A 13537-nucleotide genomic window follows, 5' to 3' on the forward strand; every position below is an offset into this window, starting at 1 on the left:
ACTTTTAACAGGAAGGGGACGGAGGTGATGGGCCTATAGTTTGTAGAGATGCTTGGGTCAAGTTGGGTTTTTTCAGTAGTGGCATAACCCATGCTTCGTTAAGATTGTTAGGGACTTGGTTGGACTTGAAAGAGGAGTTTATCAATGTGATGATGAAAGTGGCTAGCTCTTTGGCTCCTTCCTTAATAATGGAGGCTGGGCATATGTCGCCTTGACAGTGAGATGGGTTCAACCCTTTTATATCTTCCACTTCTTTAGGGAATACTTGGGAGAACTCAAAGGTGTACAGTGAGGTTGGTTTAGGGCGGTGGCATCTTGAGAGGCTAGATTTCTTTGGACGCTATTTACATTGTATTAGGGAGATTTTGTCAGCAAGTGCTTGCTGGATTTTTGTGCACCAGGTTGCGTCCTTAATGCAGTCCTGGGAAGGCGGTGCGGGGGATTCAAGCTCCTTTAGGATACTAAAGAGCTCTTTAGTGCTTCATTTGGCATTATGGATTCTAGTGTTGTAAGCTTCTTTTTTGGTAGATAAGATAGCTGCTTTATAGGTTGCCGCTGCTGATGTGAACAAGGTTTTGTTGCGAGTTGTGGGCGATTTACGGCAGGTGGTTTCCGCTGCCCTTTTGGAGTTCCTGAGGATTATTTATTCGGTGTGAACCATTTATTGAGATGGGCGGTAGGTTTGGCTTTTCTTGGTTTGAGCGGTGCAGTGGTGTCTAGTGCTGATTTACGAGTGGTATTATATAGGTCGACCAACTTAGTGGGGTCGAGGTCCTTCAGCTTGGAGACGTCCAAGATGATGTTCGTAAGTAGCTGCAGACTGTTTAAGATGTTTCGGCAATTTCTGGATAGGGTGGGGGGGGGCAGTGTTGGTGCTGGTGGTGGGGATTCCTTGGATGGAGAAGGAGATGAAGTGGTGGCCTGACCAGGCTACTGGTATATTTTAAAGAATTGTGACAGAGCAGTTGAGGTCAGACACCCAGTCTAATATTCAACCTTTGGTGTGAGTTGGTTCTGTGATTCTGTGAATGAATACCAGTTGAGTGAAGGAATTTTCCAGGGCTAGAGCGGGTGGGTCATTAGGGTCTTTAAAGCCTAGGTTCAGGTCTCCTAGAAGGATGGTTTGGGATCCTAATTTGGTGTTGGTGGAGAGGAGGTTGGTAATGTTGTCCTCAAAGGATGCAACTGGGCCTGGGGGGGCGGTAGATTACATGCATCAGTATAGTTTTGGTGGGTGAGAGTGCAAATTTGACGGATAGGAATTCGGCGGAGGGTAGGCTGGTGAGGGAGGTGGCTCTAAGTCCAAGGTGGGTTTTCTATATGAAGGCCACTCCTCCTTTACCTTGGTTCCTGTCTGTCCTGATGATCGTGTAGCCATCTGGTAAGGCTAATGAAATAGCTGGGCCTGCAGCCTGATGGAGTCTGGTTTCTGTGATGGCTAGAAAGTCCAAATGGTTGGCTAGGAATAAGTCTGCAATTTCAGTGGCGTGGGCTACTAGGGAACAAGCATTGATCACAGCTCCTGTGATAGAGGGTGACAGAGGAGTCTGTTTGAGTTCTCCTGAGCTTGGGTTGTTGGTTGGTGGTGCGGTGTTCAAAGGTGGTTTGGAGGAGAATTTGGGGATGGGTGGAAGCAGAGATTTGGGCGTAGGCTTGCACAATGTTGTGGGGTGGTTGTTGAAACTTAAGGTGACTTTGTGGTTGGGGAAACGAGAGCCTAGTCTCAAGTTTCTTGGGTGTACCGGTAATGGGATCAGTGGTGTGGGCGGTGTAGTGAAGCGCTGTATCCATTCCAGTGGGATAAGCGGTGAGCTGGCTGATGACCTTGCGGAAGGAACATCATTAAGGTACTTGTGATACGTGATTGGTAGCGGTGGTAGGAAGTTGGTAATGGTTTGGAATAAAGGTAGGAAGGAGGCCATGGCCAATGTGACTATGGAAAGTGGCCATGGTAGCGAGCCGTGATGAGTGATTATAATGTTAATGTGTCAGTGAACAGGCGGTTGCAGTAGGTAGTGTGGGTACAAGGGTAGATAGTTCAAGTAGCAGTAAGCTGATTCTATTGACAGTGCAGCAGGGTGATAGCGTGGGTGGCACAGTGGTTAATTAAGTTAATAGTAGGCTGGTTCAATGACAGTGCAGCAAAGGTGATATGGGCACAGTGGCTAATTCAGATAGCAGTAGGCTAATTCAGATAACAGTATGCTAATTACATTGGTAGCAAGGTGATAGTTGGGGCACATTGGCTAGTTCAGTCAATCAGGCTGATTCAATTGACAATGCAGCAAAGGTGATACACAGTGGCTATTTAGTAGGCTAGTCCGAGTGGCAATGCATCAAAGGTGAGAGGATGGATACCATCATCTATGCACATAACATCAGTGGGAGAACTTTAAAGAGAAGTGCCAGTAGTTTGAATGTAGCAGGTATAAAACTATGTGGTATCTCCGTGGCAGCATGATACAATACAACCAAGTGAATCAGGCATAGCCTGTCGGAGACTGGGCACAAGGCAGTAACTATTTAGGTTCTCATAATTTGTGCCCGGACAGGTTCGTATAGTTAGTTGAGAGGTAGCGCTTATTTATACAATAAATACCAGGTAATGTGCAGCTAGACCTTGGAGCATAAAGCGTTTTCAAGTTAATGCATAGGTTACATGAGCTATATCAGGAACGTCATGGCTGATTAAACTTACACAGTCCAGTAGAATGAGTTGAGGGTAATATTAGTCACAATGTAAAAGCATGTCGGGCGGACCAACGGATAATGCTATTGAGGATGGCAATAAAGTATTTGGTGAGGCTTAAGGTAAGGCCCAACTTGTGAGGCAGTACAGATGGTGTAAGTAATGCATCCAATACAGCAGTAGAACTCATAATATTATGGCTGGATGAGATACGAAACAAATGGCATCCAAGATATAACCGGATGGATCGTAAGCTCACTGCCAGGAATTCACTCCGCGCACTTTGAAGGATCGGTGTAGGCGGCTGAATGAGTGGCTGCAGAGCAGGCCGGGAAAGCCGAGTGGGCTTCTAAGTCAAAAGGCTAAGCTACTGCTGGGGACACCGTTGCTGTGGGCTCCTCGGCGGACAGGGCATGTTCTGCATCTCCTGCTGCATCGATCCCCAGCCAACGCTCCGGATCGTCATCCGAGAGGAAGTAGGATCACCCGTGCAAGTTGTAGGTATCTCCAGAAAAGACCAAGGAGAAGTCCGAGCAGGGTACGGCGCCCAGCCTACCCGTGACGGAGAATGTCCTGAAGGAGGTGTCTGGAGCGACCTCGAAGGCCAAGCAGGACAAGGGTCCTGGCCTGACTGTGAATGCCCAAGTACACCAGATGAAGACAGCCTCCTCCAGCGAAGGGGTGTTAGCGTCCCTCACAAAGGCCACGGGGGCATACCCTCAGGGCACCTCTCCGAAGATAAGTGTTTCCCTCCCGCCTAGGAGGGAAGCAGCATTCCAGCCCATTGAGAAGACCCCAGAGAAGAAGATGCCAGTCATCTCCCCGAGACTGTCCCCTACAGACGTGAACGAGGGGGTGGGAGGGACAAGTCCTGCAGGGGACAGATATCTCCTCTGCAGAGGATGAGGAACTCTCCTCCCTCCAGACAATCCAGGAGGTTGGTACGATGAGGGAAATGTCGGGGGCACGCCCTACGATGAGGGCGGCGACGAGGGTGACTAGGATACCATCAAGGAGGAGGGAGGTCCACTGGATGAGACTCCGGATCCCGCGTCCTTACCCCAGAAGCCTCCTGCACCACAGCCACCTCCTACACTGCAGCTGCCTCCCAGAGATCTGTCGGTGGACATTCTGCAGACCCTCCATATCATTATATCGGAGATACAGATGGGGATCTCGGCTATACACGGTGTCATGCCTAGTGTCGCAGTCGGAGGAGAGAGTACCGACCATCCTGTGCAAGGTGCAACGGCTGCTCGCTCTGAAGATCGCCACGGTGAGGGCCATCAAGTCTCTGCTCGGCATGATGTCATGCATTTACCTCATCCGTCTTTGTAGATTACGGATGCACCTACTGCAGGAGTTCCTCGACGTCTGTTGGATACAAGTGTCCGGAAGCTTCCAGGACAAGATCTCTCTCGATGAGGGGTTCCGTCGGGCGATAAGGTGGTGGGGCATGCGCTCTCATCTGACCGGAGGCGCATATTTCCAGGCCCGCCGCACCAGGAGACGGTAAAGAGGGGCGCTTCCCTGGAAGGATGGGGAGCCCACACTGGAGGTCTTCATTCCAGAGGCCTGTGGCTGCCGGAGGAGAAGACATTGCACATCAACGTGCTGGAGTTGCGGGCTGTGCTTTGGGCCCTCAAATCGTTCCTGTTGTCCCTCAAGGGCAAGGTGGTGCAGGTCTTCACAGACAATACCACCACAATGTTTTACATCGGAAAGCAGGGGTGCACCAAGTCCCCGGCGCTCTCCAAGGAAACGCAGGACTTGTAGCATTGGGCCATTGCCCAGGGGATGTTCCTTTTCCCGTTTAATCTGGAAGGAGTAAAGAACTGTCACAGACTCTCTGTGAGCAGGGAGCTTCGCTCATGCCACAAGTTGGAACTTAGGCAGGACCTGGTGGAGAACCTGTTCCTCAAATGGGGCAATACCCAGATCGACTAGTTTGCGACAGCGATGAACACCAAGTGGCAGAGGTTTTCCAGCAGGTTTCCCCAGCAGGGGAGCATTGGGGACGCATTCTCATTACCATGGGAAGGCGTCTTTCCGTATGTGTTCCCTACATTGCTGTTGTTACTTCGAGTCATCAATTACTCAAACAGTGCTGTGCCGGATGATTCTCGTGGCACCAGCGTGGCTGAGGCAGATCTGGTACCCGGACCTTCTCAGCATGTCGACGGCACACCAGTCGCCAGTGGTCGCGGATCTTCTCGCCAGGGATGGAGGCGTCATTCTTCACCACAATCCAGGGTCTCTGAACCTGAAGGCCTGTCTCATGCAGCGCTAGAACTTGGTGGCTATGATCTCCCGGCGGACTGCACGGAGCTAGAGCATAGTCTACTTCGAAATGCTACGGACTCGAGTGGAAGAGATTTGCTATTTGATGTCGTTCCCAGAAGAACGACCCGCTGAGGTTCAAGGCCCTTCAGGTGCTTCCAGATTTGCTGTTGTTGGCCGAATTGGGACTGGCCCACGCCTCCATCAAGGCTCATCTGGCGGCTATCTCCCACTACACCAGATCCCCAGGACGACCATCCTTGTGGTCGCACCGATTGGTCAAGGAATTTGTCAAGTGACTATTCTGCTTGTTCCTGCCGGTGAAGTCCCGGGCATGGGAGCTCAATGTGGTGCTTACTAGGCTCATGGGACCTCTGTTCGAGCCTCTGCTTTCTGCACCACTCAAGTTTTTGTTGTGGAAAACAGCTTTTCTCTTGGCCATCACCTCTGCACGATGAGTGGGGGAGATCCAGGCCCTTTCCTGTAAACCACCTTACTTGACTATCCACGAGACGAGGGTGGTGTTGCGGATGCACCCCTCCTTCATGCCCAAGGTGCCGTTGGACTTTCATCTAAATGAGCCCTTGGTGTTGCCTGTGTTTTTTCCGACGTCTTCGTCGCCGGCTGAAACAACTTTGCACTCGCTGAATGTGGCTAGAGCGCTGAAGTTTTATGTGGCCCGCACAAAGAGTTTCCGGAAAACCTCTCCACTCTTTGTGAAGTTTGGTCCTGTGAACCTTGGGAAGGCCCTGTCCAAGGCTTCCATTTCCAGGTGGCTCTCCGGCTCTATCACCCACTGTCACTGGTTGGTAAACCGACCGCTGCCTGGCCGTCCGAGCACCCACTCTACCAGAGCGATCGCTGCTACAACGGCGTTCCTATCTGGTGTGCCACTGCTGGACATCTGCACGGCTGCTACGTGGAGGTTGACGCTCACCTTCACGAATTTCTACTGCGTCAACAGGGTTTCCAGGGAGGAGGCCAGAGTCGGCCAAGCGGCGCTCTGCAACCTGTTCGCTTGAAGGTGAGCTTGGTGAGGAGGTAAAAGATGCTTATGTTGAGCCTTGCCACCTCCCGTGGTTGTGCATGTGTGTACTGCTATGTATTCTTTATTCATGAGCATGTGAATCCATGCCAGACCTCATGCTGGAGAAGGAACAAGTTACTTACCTGTAACTGTTGTTCTCCAGCATGGGTCTGGCATGGATTCACATGTGAATCCTCCCGCCTACCCCTCTGTGGCTCTTCTCTTGATCCTATTGACGCTTTACGTGCTACCAAATCTGAAGATGGCTGCCAGAGCAGGGGCTTAGGTAGAGGGCAGTCATTGGCTGGGGGCAGTATGACCGAGAGCTCATTGATTGGTTGTTAGGAGAAAGACAACAGGGAATATTTATGAGTATGTGAATCCATGCCAGACCCATGCTGGAGAACAACCGTTACAGGTAAGTAACTTGTTCCTTATTTGTTATTCCTATTCTTTCTTATTTAGGGTCACTTACACTTGTGGAGCCCCCTGTTTGTTTTAAGAGGCCTCAACATAAATTCCAGCCACTCCAAAAACAAAGAGCCACATGGCACTGGTCACAGCCCAGGAGCTTCAATGTAAAAAAAAATGTCTGTTTAAAAAAAATATATATTTTTAGGGTTAGCAAGGGAGACTACAGGGGTAGCACGGGAAAGCTCAGGGGTCGGAGTTGCGACCCACAAAGGACGTCCCTGCCTTTTGGGTACCTCTCTTCACACCTTAGGGAAGCTTTTCTAGACCACGTCAGATTCTCCAGTTCCCTGCTATCCCTCTTTTCTTAACCTCTTTCGGTACCCTCCACTCCAATGGTACTTCCTTCTTCTGTATAACTGAATTTTATTTATGGACCACTTTACGCCAAAGCACTATACAAAACCAGAAGGATGCTACAATCAAAATGAAATCAATAATGAACAGGTAAAATCAAGAAATGAGCAAGTGAGTTTTAAGCTGTGGAGGAAAGGGAGTGAAGAGAAAGGGGAAGAGCCAAAAAGATTGAAAGCATGATTTAACACAGGGGGGATATGGACCAGTAAGTAGAAAGAGGGATTGCGAACGAGTAGCAACCCAGAAAGATATTATACGAAAGATAGGGAGGGGCGAACCGCGGAGGCATTTAAAAACCAGGCACAGAAAATCAAATAGCAAATGTGATTGAAAAGGGAACCAGTGCGGAGGAGATGAAGTCACAAGAAGATGGAAGAGGAGGTGAATAGATGAGTTATAGATGGTTCGAAGAGGAGCAAGATAGGTAGCGGGAAGAGGGACAGGAGAGGAACAGTAGAACAGACAAGAAAATAATTGGGGACGAGAACAGAATTTTAGATGCATTGAAGTCAGGGACGTCATTTCACCAAAATGCCAGGGGTAGCGAAGTGACATCACACAACCCTTGACCCCTAATGACATCACTGGAAGTGACGTCATTTGACCCCACCCTGAAGTAATATCGCGGGAAGCAATGGAACACAACCTTTCAACCGTTGACAAATCAGGAAGTGGCATCACATAGCATTGTACACTACGAAAAATAGGGTTACAATATCACTATTATGTGATGTACATTTCATACAAGAATGGATCACCATATGTATTGTTAAGATCAGTGCGTATAGGCCCATATTACCACATTACTGTGAACGCAAGCAGACTTCCATGCCCAAATGATAATGTGTTATTATATAGCACTTACGCTTAAGCGCTTTACATAGAAAAAATATACACCCAATATTACCCAACCTGTGTTGGTACTCATTTATTGACCTCAGAAGGTGAAAGGCTGAGTTGAGGCGTTTAAGAACAGACTAACTCAGTGACTCACCCCCTGAAGTATGCCTGAAACAAACCTTTGAGTCTAGCAATTATTGTATAGAATTCCAGAAATGTTTATTAGGCTGTAACGCTCACCTGATTCTCGCAGAGGCGCCGGTCTTGACTGGGCGACTACCGTATCTTCAAAGGTGATGTGTAGCACCCGGTTGGCTCTTTGGGCTGGACCTCTGTGCACTGTATGCCTGACGTGTAGAGTAAGATGTCTGCAGATAGAAAATATGGGGTTAATGAACTGGGGTTATTGGGGTGTCCCTATCTCTTTCCTCTTCTCCTCTCCTGTAGACCCCCAAAGGTTAACGCTCTCACCTTAGGTAAGTGAATGCCGAGCTCTCCATCTGCCTCGGGGCAGGGTGCTGTAACCAGTTTCTTCACTGGATAGGTAGCGCAGGCCTCTTGACTTCAGAGGACTGCTGTCCGTCGTTTACTGCACGAACGGTAAGTTTCGAGTCATTCAAATGTCTTTAAAGTCTTTAGTAATGATGTCTCTTGTTTTGCAGGGTTCCGGCGATGGCGGATGACGGGCTGAAGCGAGTTGAAGATGGAGCCCGTGTGATGAATCGAAGCGCCTGGAAGCACGTAAGTAAGCGCTTGTTGCCTGCTTCACTATGCGCTCTAACTGTCTTTTTATTTTGCAGGTACGAGTTCGGAGCGGCTGCAGGGTGCCGGAATACCCACTGGATTAGATGTGGAAAGGAGTAATGGCACGTGAGTATTAAAGTTCCCCAATGTCTTTAAACGCACCTTGTTTTGTCTTTCAGATGCGGGATGCAGCGCCGAAGGCCTCCGGAGCGTGCGAAGAGTTGGTAAACTTTTGTCTTTCAGATGCCGGAATGCTAACCTGTTCTTTCTTGTCTTTATAGGTGTTGCTGAAGACTGGATTCAGGATGGTAAGCCTTTGCCTTTCAGATGCCGGAATGCTAACCTGTTCTTTCTTGTCTTTATAGGTGTTGCTGAAGACTGGATTCAGGATGGTAAGCCTTTTTCCTTAGGCCCAGGACCGGATGCAGAAGACACGATGAGCGTTCTGCTGCAGAGGTTGCAGAATAACGCAAAGCAAGATTCATCCACCGGGTGTGGTTTAAATAGCCTCCTGTAGTGCTTAGGTGTCTCCTTCCACAGCCACGCCTAAGTAAGAAAAGAGTTCCTGGTAAGAAAAGAGTTCCTGCCTTCCAGAAGAGTTCCAGTGTTCTGAATCTAGGGAGTGGCTCCAGCCCCACCCAACAGGAAAAGTAGTTCCAAACAGAAGAGGATCAGAGGCTCAACTGGCAGGCAAGTAAGCAGCATGGTCTGCTGAAGGTAAGTCCACCCAAGCATTATGAGCCCGGCGCTTCCAGCGCTGGGACTGGGCATATTTATGAGCCTGGTGCCACTGGCGCCAGGCTGGGTCCAAAAGGTCCCAATTGGGACTGGTTGGCACTCGGAACCTGGGTTATGGATCTGCTTCCAAGGGAGTTGGGAAAACCCTGACCTTTTGGAAGCAGAGATCATGACAGTACCCCCCCCTCAAGGCCCCTCCCAAACCGGGCTTCTCCGGGGGTTTTGGCTTGTCAGGAAATGTTCGGTGAAATCTTTTGATTAGGCGAGGAGCGTGGACATATTCAGCAGGTTCCCAGGATCTCTCTTGGGGGCGGTAGCCTTTCCAGTCAATTAGGTAGAATAGTTTAGATTTGGAGATCTTGGAGTCCAGAATGCTTTTGACTTCAAACTCGAGTTCTCCATCCACTAGGATAGGTTTTGGAGATTTGTTTAGTCGGGTTTGAGGTTGCACGGGTTTTAATAGAGAGACGTGGAAGACCGGATGTATCTTCATGTGCGGGGGCAAGTCCAACTTGACCGCTACTGGGTTTACTATGGTAGTGATGGAATAGGGACCAAGGTATCTTGGGTTGAATGTGCGTGGCCCCTTTAGAGATAGATATTTGGTGGATAACCAGACTTGATCCCCTACTTGATAGTGAGGGGCTTCCTTCCGATGTTGATCTGCTCCTTTCTTGTATTGTTCTTTAGCCCTTTGAAGGTGAGAAACAGCTTCCTTAAAGGCTTGGGTGATTGTAGAATGCAGGTAGTCTACTGCTGGTGTTTCAAGATCTTGGAGGGGATCCAACTCCGAGGTTCGAGGGTGACTGCCGTACAAAAGAAAAAACGGGGTTTTCCCAGTTCCCGAATGGACAGAGTTATTGTAGGCATACTCGGCTATCCAAAGGATATCTTTCCAAGTTTTTTCAGTTTGTTGCAGCATGCAGCGTAAATACTGTTCCAGAGTTTGATTGGTCCTCTCGGTTTGTCCGTCGGTCTGAGGGTGGTGACTGGTCGATAGTCTCACATCAATTTGAGCCGACCGACAGCAACTTTGCCAAAAATGAGAAATAAATTGACTACCTCGATCCGAAATTAGAACCGAAGGAAAACCGTGCAGTCGGACGATGTTTTCGAGAAATTCTCGGGCCAGAGTTGCTGCTGTTGGCAAGCCTTTGAGCGGAATGAAATGCGCCATCTTGGAGAATAAGTCCACGATTACTAGAATCGTATTGTATCCGGAGCATGGAGGTAGATCGGTGATGAAGTCCATAGAAAGCGTATGCCATGGGCGAGGTGGGATGTCAATAGGGCATAAGAGGCCTGCTGGTCTTTCCTTTTGACTCTTGTTTTGGGCGCATACTCCACAGGACATTATAAAGTCTCTGATATCTTTTTTCCAAGACGGCCACCAGAAGTAGCGCTTGATCTTTTCTGAGGTCTTGGCTATACCGGGATGACCTTCCATTAAAGAGTCGTGATAACAAGAGATTACTTTTTTCTGTAAATCTGTGCTGGGTAGGTATAATCGTTCTTGGAAATACAATAAGTTGTCCTTTACTGCAAAGTCCTTTCCCTGCAGATGCCAATTCTGTATGTCTGCTGGAGTTACAAGTTGCCTGGCTTTATCCTTAACTTCCTCTATGGATTCTGTGGCGATTACACCCAGAATTCTTTGTTCGGGAATGATTGGTACAGGTTTAGGGTTGACCAAGTGTTCTTCCACTCCCATCCGAGAAAGGGCATCGGCTTTACCGTTCTTTGTACCAGGTCGATAGGTAATTATGAAGTCAAACTCGGCAAAGAATAATGCCCAACGGAGTTGTCTAGAGGATTGGGCTTTTGCGGTCTTCAAATATTGCAGGTTTCGGTGATCCGTAATCACAGTAACGGTGTGTCGGGCCCCCAGCAGATAATGCCGCCAAGCCTTAAAGGCAGACTTGATAGCCAGAAGTTCCTTGTCAGTAATCGTGTAATTGATTTCAGGAGGCGAGAATTTGTGGGACCAAAATGCCACGGGATGCAACTGATTGGTTACCGGGTCCTTTTGTGATAGAACTGCCCCCATGGCAAGGCTTGAAGCATCAGTTTCCACGATGTAGGGGAGTTCGGGGCGAGGGTGTTTTAAGATTGGTGCAGAGATAAATTTAGTCTTCAAATCCTGGAAAGCTTGTTCGGCCTCGGTAGACCATTCAAAAAGTTTGTTTTTCTTTAACAAGGCAGTGATGGGCTGGACTATTCGAGAGAATTCGGGGATAAACCTGCGGTAAAAGTTAGCGAAGCCTAACATGCTTTGCACACCTTTTACGGAGGATGGTGATGGCCATTTGAGAACTGCATCGACCTTCTTTGAATCCATACGCACTCCGCCAGGTGATAATATGAATCCCAAGAATTCAACTTCAGTCACGTTGAAAACACATTTTTCCAACTTAGCGAAAAGTTTGTGTTGACGCAATCTTTCGAGGACCATTTTCACGTGTTTCCGATGTTCAGATTCCGATGAAGAATAAACGAGGATCTCGTCAATGTAAACAACAACACATACATCTATGAGCTCTCTGAGGACATCGTTCATAAAATATTGAAAGGCGGCCGGGGCATTGCAAAGTCCGAAGGGCATGACCTGATATTCAAATAGCCCATACTTGGTGCGGAAGGCCGTCTTCCATTCATCGCCCTCTTTTACTCGTACCAAGTGGTAAGCTCCTCTAAGATCCAGCTTTGTATATATGCATGCTTTTCTTACTTGGTCCAGGAGTTCAGGGATCAAAGGTAACGGATATCTATTCTTAACGGTGATCTGGTTCAGGGAGCGATAATCGATACAAGTTCTAAGGTCTCCTTCCTTTTTTGGAACGAAGAACAAAGCTGAAGAAGCAGGGGACTTGGAAGGACGAATAAACCCATTTGCCAGGTATTGATCCAGGTATTGTCGAAGGTGAAGGTTCTCAGGCTCGGTGAGGGCATAAATTCTACTACAAGGAGGAGTAGATCCAGGTATCAGGTCTATCTGGCAGTCATAAGACCTATGAGGAGGTAGAGAGTTAGCCTGATCCTTCCGGAAAACATCTTGGTATTCTAGGTATTCAGGAGGTAACTGGGGAGTCTCTGAAGAAATTGCGGCCAGTGCAACACCAGGTGGAGGGTGACAAGTAGAGACACATTCTGGAAACTGGACCGTTCTTGCTCGCCAATCGATCAGAGGATTGTGTTTCTCTAACCAAGGTATTCCTAGAATAATCTGAAACTGAGGGGCCTTGATCACATCGAACACAATCTTCTCATGGTGTCCATCTTGACTTACTAGCGTCACCTCTTGAGTGGTATGCATTACTGGCCCGGAGGCTATCTCCGTACCATCCACCGTAGTAATGACGTCCTTTACAGCCTTGGGACAAAGAGTTAGATTCATCCTCAAAACCATTTCATGATCCACATAATTGCCGATGGCACCGCTGTCGACGTAAGCTTCAATTGCATGTAATCGATCCGGATTATCAGGGCTAATGAGGACCATAGGTATCACGAAATGCGAGGTCACGGAACTGGTTTTCACGCTCGGCAAGAGGACCTCTATTCTTGTCGGGCGAGGTCGTTTCCCTGCTCAGAGTTTGTAACTTTGGTAACTGCAGCTCCTACTGCCTTCTTGGCAGGTTTCACCGGACAGTCTCGAAGAAAGTGCCCTGAGTTTCCGCAATATAGGCATAATTGCAACTGTTTCCTCCTTTCCCGCTCCCTTTGTGTTAGAGGACCTTTCAGACCCCCTATTTGCATGGGTTCCCCGGAGTCTACTCCTTTGGAAGGAGTTGGCGGTTTGGAAAATACTCGAGCATCAAACTTGGAACGATCGGCCTTCCTGTTCTGCAGCCTGTGATCTATTTGAACGACCAAGTCTATATAATCTGAACAGTCTTGTGGGGGATTCACTACTTGGGCTAAAATGTCTTTGAGCTCTCCACGTAGACCTCTATAAAACAGCGTAATCCTTTTGTCCTCAGGCCATTGAGTTTCCACTATTAGTCTATTGAAAGATGCAATATAAGCCAAAAGGTCTTGATTACCCTGTCGCAACGAAAGAAGCTCATTGTCCAAGGCCTGCCCCTGTGAATGTCTTGCGAACAGTTTTTCCATACTAAGCTGAAAGGCTTGAAAATCATGGAGAACCGGATCATCTTGATTAACTAGAGGGATCGACCAGTCTGCCGCATTGCCACTAAGGTACGAAAGTACAAAAGCTACTTTTGCTTGATCAGTTGGAAAGGCTGCTGGCCGGCATAAGAAGTGCAACCGGCACTGATTGATAAATACTGCAAACCTCTTTGGGTCACCAGAAAATCGTTCGGGCGGAGCCAGAGGTACATTCCCAGGTAGGTTGATCTGCACTGGATTCATAGAGGATGTTGAAGGAA

The sequence above is a fragment of the Ambystoma mexicanum genome, chromosome 1p, assembly GCF_040938575.1.
Source record: "Ambystoma mexicanum isolate Mex_15411 chromosome 1p, UKY_AmexF1_1, whole genome shotgun sequence".
Classification (NCBI taxonomy): Eukaryota; Metazoa; Chordata; class Amphibia; order Caudata; family Ambystomatidae; genus Ambystoma; species Ambystoma mexicanum.